This window comes from Tenrec ecaudatus, chromosome 16, assembly GCF_050624435.1.
Source record: "Tenrec ecaudatus isolate mTenEca1 chromosome 16, mTenEca1.hap1, whole genome shotgun sequence".
NCBI lineage: Eukaryota > Metazoa > Chordata > Mammalia > Afrosoricida > Tenrecidae > Tenrec > Tenrec ecaudatus.
In genome coordinates this window covers 24,074,998-24,082,680 of record NC_134545.1, presented here as the reverse complement: position 1 = coordinate 24,082,680, position 7,683 = coordinate 24,074,998, and the positions used below count along the sequence as shown (strand labels likewise).

The 7,683-nt window shown below is 43.0% G+C and overlaps 1 pseudogene; it reads right to left on the bottom strand.

The window, feature by feature from the left end:
- Nucleotides 1-6,358: 6,358 nt before the first annotated feature.
- LOC142428763 (triosephosphate isomerase-like) lies at nucleotides 6,359-7,205 on the bottom strand (annotated as a pseudogene).
- Nucleotides 7,206-7,683: the final 478 nt, after the last annotated feature.

Sequence of the window (7,683 nt, the reverse complement as noted above, 5' to 3'; positions counted from 1 at the left end):
GCTGGAGAATACCTTACTATATTTGGGTGAAGGGCCATATTTTAATTTACTTCCCTACTCAATGTAACTCCCATCAAATGACCTTTCCCTGCATGGGTCTGGTAAGAAAGTAGGGGAAGATACTGATAGAATTCCCCTGTGAGGAATTGTGAACAGGATTCCCTGCAATGCCATCCTCCAAAAAACCCAAACTCACTGGCCATTGAGTCAATGTCTACTCATCATGACCCTATGGGACAGGATAGAACTGCCCTTGTGAGTTTCTGAGTGGGTAACGGTTTACAGGACTAGAAAGCCGCCTCTCTCTCCCAAGGAACAGCTGGTGGTTTTGAACTCCTGACCTTACAGAGTGCTGCCCAACATGTACACTAAGGTTCCTCACAGTGTCATCCTGCTGCATATACAATGAGCCCTCTGAGAAGCCGGGGTGTGATCTCATCACCAGCAAGAGCCAGGAGTGGAGCACATCCTCTGAACCCAGCATCTGGCTCACCCCTGCGTGATCTTCAGGTTTGGGCCTGAACAGCACCCACCACGGTATGAGATATTTCCTTGAAATTTTATGAGTTTGGGGGAACACATCAGCAATTTACAGGACCCAGAGACATGAGAACTACACTCAAGGAAGGAGTGGAGGGAAAATGGAGCAGGCTAGCTTCTTGGAGTAGCTGGACATTTGGGACTTCCTTCAGTCTCCAGCTCCTTGGGATTCGTTTGGTATTGATTCTTGCAAAATAAATAATTACTACCACCTGCTTAAATAATATCTACACGTAAAGTCTCATTAAGAAGAGTAATGTAGAAAACTTGGAAGCAGACCAAAATGAAAATAAAACTCATCCAGAATAATTTCCTCGTACTCCCTCAGATAACCACGGATAACATGTTGGCAAACGGCTTCCCCCAACTTGGTTCTAGGCAGAGAAGCTGGATAAAGTTACAAACTGGGAACACTCTGTACGGACTCTTTTGTAACTTGCATTTTCCACAGTCTCAACCCACAGTTTAAAAGGAATTTAAAGCATCAGACGGGAGAACTTGTTCCTGGCACTTTGGGACATTGCCAGCTGCCATTTTTAATAACCGCAGGTTCTTCCAGGCTGGACTTTCACAAAGGACTCTCACAGGAGGAAACTGAGGCGGTCTGAGCACAGACTATCAGCATACAGACATTGTTCCCTCTCTTGATCCAAACATTGCCATTTAGCTCCTATTTCCTCAAAGCCCACATAATGTCCCAAAGCTGTCACCTTTAAAATTATCATCAGAGTTCACATAGCACAAGGCACAGCCTAAACCCCAAATCCAGGGGTGTGGAGTTGGAGAAGCCAGCACCCCTTTGCTTGATGCCTGGCCAGCTCACCACCCATGAGGCCCAGTTCTCCCCTGGTCTCCCAGCAGCTAAAGCTCAATGCTTGTAGCACTATTCCAGGAATTTTAGGGTTTGGTGGGAAGGAAGGAAGATAGGAATCATTCATTCAATAAACATTTTTTGATGTGCTGCTACATTTCCAGTGAAAAATAATGCTGAAGGAATATTTTTAAAAGAATGCTAAGTTAGTTGAAAATTATTAGCTATTGTCCCACTTATTGATTGCTCTATAATAAACCACCCCCAAAGTTAACATATAACAATAACTATTTTACATGCTCATGATTCTGTGGGCCAGGAATGTGAGCAGGGCCTGGTATCACTGGTTCTTGTCCACACTTAAATATTTGGGAGATCCACTTGAAGGCGGCTGAGGTAGCTCAACTGGAGCCTCCGTTCTTCATGATGTGTCCACTAGGCAGGATGTTTCAAGGTAGTTTTTTCACTTAAATGTGTGGCACCTGGAGTTGGTGAAACAGCTGCAGGTTAGTTGGCTTTTTCTGACACTGCCTCTCCTTACCAAGTGGACAACTTGGGCTTCCTATTAGCGTGGACTTCTTTCTTAATGGTAGCTGGCTTCTCACTAGAAAACATTCCAAGCTAGAGGCAATGGAAACTATCCGTCTTCTTAAAGGGCAACCAGGACAGAAGGACCAGTCGCTTTTGATGACCTAGTCTCCAAAGTCACACACCACCACTTCCTCTTTATTCTTTAGAAGCAAATTGTGGAGTCTAGTCCACACTCACGGGAAAGAGCATTAAACTCCACTTCTTGAAGAAAAGAGTATCAAAGCATTCGTGGATTTATTTTTTTCCAAAATAACAATGTCAGTACAACCCACTGAACATTAGATCTCTCTTCCTTCAATTCCCACTCTATCTGAATTAATTCAAATTTCTCCTCTTGTCTCATGTAGCTGATTCCCTTTGCCTCTTGCTCCTGCACATAATTGTTACATTTGAGCTTGTCTTTGTAGACACTGTCAATCCATCTTATCAAAGGCCTTCCTCTTTTTTGCTGTCCTTGTACTTGACCAAGAATGATGTCCTTTTCCAGAAACTGGTCTCTCTTGACATGTCCAAAGTGCATGAAATGATGTCTCGCCATTCCTCCCTTCTAAGGAGCATTCCGGCTGTACTTCTTCCACAACAGATTTGTCGGCTCTTTTGACAGTCTGTGATCTTTATCAGCATGTGCTTCGAGGCCTCGTTTTCAGCAAGCAAAGTTGTGTCATCGAGGTTGTGGATATCTCAGGTTGTTAATAAGCCGTCCTCCAATCCTGATGCCGCATTCTTCTCCATATAAGCCGGCTTCTCTGATTACTTGCTCAGCAGACAGATTGAATAAGTATGGTGACAGGATACAACTTTGTCACATCTTTCCTGATTTTAGACCATGCAGTGGTCCCTTGTTCTCTTCCCACAACTGCCTTTTGGTCCATGAATAAATTCTGCATACATATGATAAAGTGGGGATTTCCCAGTCTTCGCAAGGCTATTCATGGTTTGTTATGTCAACATAGTCAATAACAGGCAAGTGTTCTCTGATTTCAGCCATGACAGCAATGATATCCTTTGTTTCCACCTCATCTCCGGAATCCAGCTTGAAATTTACTATTGCAACTTTGTTGGATGATCTGTCTTCCAAATTTCCTACCATTGAAGAGTGAATGCTTCCAAGACTTCATCAGCTTGTAGAAACATTTCGGTGGCAATTCCATCAATTCCCAGACCTTTGTTTCTGGCTAATGCTTTCAGTGAGGCTTGAACAACTTCCTGCAGCACCACTGGCTCTTGCTCATATGCTACCTCCTGAAATGGGGTTGAATGCCAACTACTTCTTTGTGGTCCAGCGACTCTGTATTCTTTCCATCTTCTTTTAATGCTTCCTAATATTTTCCCCATAGAATCATTCAATATTGCAACTGGATGCTTGGGTTTTTTCTCCATTTCTTTCAGTTTAAGGTTGCTGAGCATGTTCTTCTGTTTTGGTTTCCTAACTCTAGATCTTTGCATTTTTTATTATAGCATTTTACTTTGTGTTCTTGAGTTGCCCTTTGAAACTTTATATTCAGCTCTTTGACTTCATCATTTCTTCCCTTTACTGTAGCTGTTGTACAAAAGAGCAAGTTTCAGATTCTCTTCTGATATCCACGTTGATCTCTTTTCTTTCTTTCCTGTCTTTTTAATGGTCTTTTGCCTTGTTCGTATATGATGTTTATGATGTCATCCCACAGATTATCAGGTCTTCTGTCATGAGTTCAATGCAGCAAATCTGTTCTTGAAATTCAGACAGATAGATTCAAGGCTGTGATTTGACTCCTATGGACTATGTTAGTCCAGGTAGACTAGAGAAACAAAATTTAAATACTGATATGTGTACAAGAAAGAGCTTTATATACAAAAGCAATTGAATATTGAGAAAATATCCCAGCCCACTCCAGATTAATTCCATAAGTCTGATATTATTAGCCCATATTTCCAATACCAATCTATAAAGTTCTCTTCAGACTTATGAGAACACATGAAATGATGCCAAATGCAGACAAATCACAGACCAGTGGGTGGGAAGTCTTGTGGATCCAGTGGCAGTGGAATTATATCAGTGCTGGGAGTGGTTTCTCCATGTGGTTTCTCCAGCTCCCAGGCTTCTGGCTGCATCAAGGTAGCTTCATATGGCTTCTCCTCAGAACTGTCTCCAGGGAGTGGGCCGAGATAGTGTCTCCCACCTCTCAGGAGGAATACAGGAGTTCCCAGAATCCTCAGGAAAAGCCATGCCCACACAGAGGCTTCATTGGCTATAACCTGATTGACAAGCTAGACTCCACCCCTTCACTCTTAATCCTCTCAAATTGACAAATGATTGTATATCTACCACATGGACTTGTTTTAATTTTCTTCAGCTTTAAGGATTAATTTATACATGAGCATTTGATAGTCTATTCCACAGGCAGCCTCTGACATGGTTTTCACTGCTGTTATTCAGCTTCTCCATCATCTCTTTTGACAGATGTAGTCAACTTGATTTCTGTGTATTTCATGTGGAGTAGTCCAAGTGAATAGTTTAAGGTGACCAGATTTTAACATTGGTAAAGCGGGACACCATTGACTTCGGGGATGGGATGGGGGGTGGTCTTGATTAAAATTTTGGTCTATATGAAGCAACAAAAATTTTCATAGAATGCAAAAATAGTATTTTAATATAGTTTTTAAAATTTCAACATAAGTACAATTTACAAATATAATACATTAAAATTATATATAGTCTTATTTTTTTCTTTGGCATATTTCTCATTTGAGTGAATTTTTTTTAGTAGATTGCTATCGTTTAAAAGGTCATGAAATTTTTCTTTTTTTATTTAACTTTTTTTTTTTACATTTTATCAGGGGCTCATATAACTCTTATCACAATCCATACATAAACATACATCAATTGTATAAAGTACATCCGTATATTCTTTGCCCTCATCATTTTCAAAGCATTTGCTCTCCACTTAAGCCCTTTGCATCAGGTCCTCTTTTTATTTTTCCCCTCCCTCCCCACTCCCCCCTCCCTCATGAGCTCTTGATAATTTATAGATTGTTATTTTGTCATATCTTGCCCTATCCGGAGTCTCCCTTCCCCCCCTTCTCTGCTGTCTGTCTCCCAGGGAGGAGGTCACATGTGGATCCTTGTAATCAGTTCCCCCTTCCCAACACACTCACCTTCTACTCTCCCAGTATCGCCCCTCACACCCCTGGTCCTGAAGGTATCACCCACCCTGTATTCCCTGTGCCTCCAGCTCCCATATGCACCAGTGTACAACCTCTGCCCTATCCAGTCCTGCAAGGTAGAATTCGGATCATGGTAGTTGGGGGAAGGAAGCATCCAGGATCTGGGGGAAAGCTGTGTTCTTCATCAGTAATACCTCGCACCTTGACTGACCCATCTCCTCTCCTAAACCCCTCTGTGAGGGGATCTCCAGTGGCCGACAAATGGGCTTTGGGATTGCTATCGTTTAAAAGGTCATGAAATTTTTCACAAGAATTTGTTAAATTATATTTCACACATAAAATGGCTTTCAAAGTCTCAACGCTTAATTGTGATTTTTCTGATGTCCACACTTTAATTACTGTAGAAAAATGCGTTCAGTCACAGCATTAGTTCCTGGTAAGGACAGTGTGTATCCCACAATTTTTAGTGCATTATTGTATGGAACATGGTTTGTTTCAAAATGATGAAGTATTTCTAACCATTTGTTCTCTATTGTGAGTTTTGCTGACACCTTTTCCTTATCAATATATATATTAATAATGATGCCTCATTAAAAATATAATTTTCAGAAATACTAGTATATGGGAAATTTTGAGTAATATGATCGAATGATTTTTGCACATCATTCCAATTAAGTTCTTGTTTTAATGTAACCCAATGAAAATGTTCAATATCACTGTAATGTACCATCCACTCTTCTAAATAATCTATGTAGTTACTATAGAACATTTTAACGTGGTTCATGATATCTGCACGATTTATTGCACCTTGTTCTTCTAGCTGACTTATACTATTACGGATAGTTAACGGAAGAAAATTATTTTCTAACCGCTCTTGACACTGAATATTTTTTTTCACAGTGCCAGATATTTATTTCCCCCACAACTGTGACAGCTCACACACGACACAGGCAATGGAATCATGGGAGATGGTCGCACCCCTGGGCCCTGAGGGGCAGACAGGGCCTCTTCTCAGCTGCTGACCTCAAGATATGCGGGAGGGCAAGAGGAAGGTGCTTTCTCTCTCCTGCCTTTGCTGTGGACTGAGGCTAAGGGCACCCAGGGGCAAGCCCCACCCCCTTCCACCTCTCAGCTTACAGGAAGCCACCTTGGTAACATGTAAAGTTCCGACCATTATAGTCCTGGGTGAAGTGATTGGCCTGGTCCCAACCATGACAGGAGAAGGTGCACACAGTACAGTTTGGATTAGGCCACGAGAGGGGGGCAGGTGACACCATCAGAAGCATGGGACAGGGTGGCAGTTGATGGACTAGGCTTCTGGGCTGCCTAGTCTCTGGCTTGGCAGGAAGGGGGCCAGGGAGATGGAAGGGAGGGGCTTATTGTTTGGCATTGATGATATCCACAAATTCGGGCTTTTAGGGAGGCGCCACCAACCAGGAAGCCATCCACATCAGGCTGGCTGGCCAGTTCCTTGCAAGTGGCCCCTGTCACAGAACCTCCATAAATGATGCGGGTGCATCAGAGATGTTGGACTTGAGCCATCCCCGCAGTTTCTCATGGACTTCCTGGGCCTGTTGGGGTGTTGCAGTCTTGCCGGTACCAATGGCCTACACGGGTTCATAAGCCAAGACAACCTTGCTCCAGTCGGTCACATTATCTGCAGTGACCTTGGTCTGCTCGAAAACGACCTTCTCTGTGATGCCAGCTTCCCTCTCATCCAGCTTCTCCCCGATGCACGCTATCACTCCAAGGCCCTCTGCCAGGGCATGGGCCACCTTCTGCCCAATGAGCTCATCCGACTCTCCAAAGACATGCCTTCTCTCCGAGTGGCCCAGGACTACCCAGGTGGCTCCACAGTCTTTGATCATGCCAGGGCTGATCTCCCCAGTGAAAGCCCCGTTGGTCACTTTGTAGCAGTTCTGTGCAGCCACGGCAATCTTGGCATCCAGCTTCTGCCTGACAAAGTCGATGTAGGCAGTAGGGGGTGCACAGACCACCTCGGTATCGGCCGGCACCTTGGCCGCATTCAGGGTGGTGATGAGCTCCCTCAGCCCCTTCTTCCGCCCGTTCATCTTCCAGTTTCCCCCCACGAAGAACTTTCTGGAGGGCGCCATGGTGCTGGTGCGAGACTCTGAAGGTCAGAATCACCCGACACTGAAATTTTAAATGATTAACTTCATTTGCTACTTCGATTTCCGAAATTTTGTCACCTTCAATAAGTTTTATAGCATTTTGAAAAAGTGCTGCTTGATTGTGTACAAACTCTAGCCAAATACTTGAAGATTCTTTTCCAAAAAACTCTTCTAAAGTTCTAGGACATTTATCCTGTGATAGAAAGTAGGATTTCAAAGGATCATATATTTTCAAAATTCTTTTGACAGCTGGCAAAAGAGCTAACCAGCACGTTTTACTGTATCCAAGTATTTTCTGATATTCGACTTCCGCAGTTTCACAAAATTCTTTAAGCATTTCAACGCGCACAGTGTATATATAGAAATAAGAATATATTTTAATAACAATATTGTTCACATCTACGGGCAACAAATCAGCAGCTGTTTGAATGGCATCATGTGTTATGTATATTCCCTTCCCGTTCT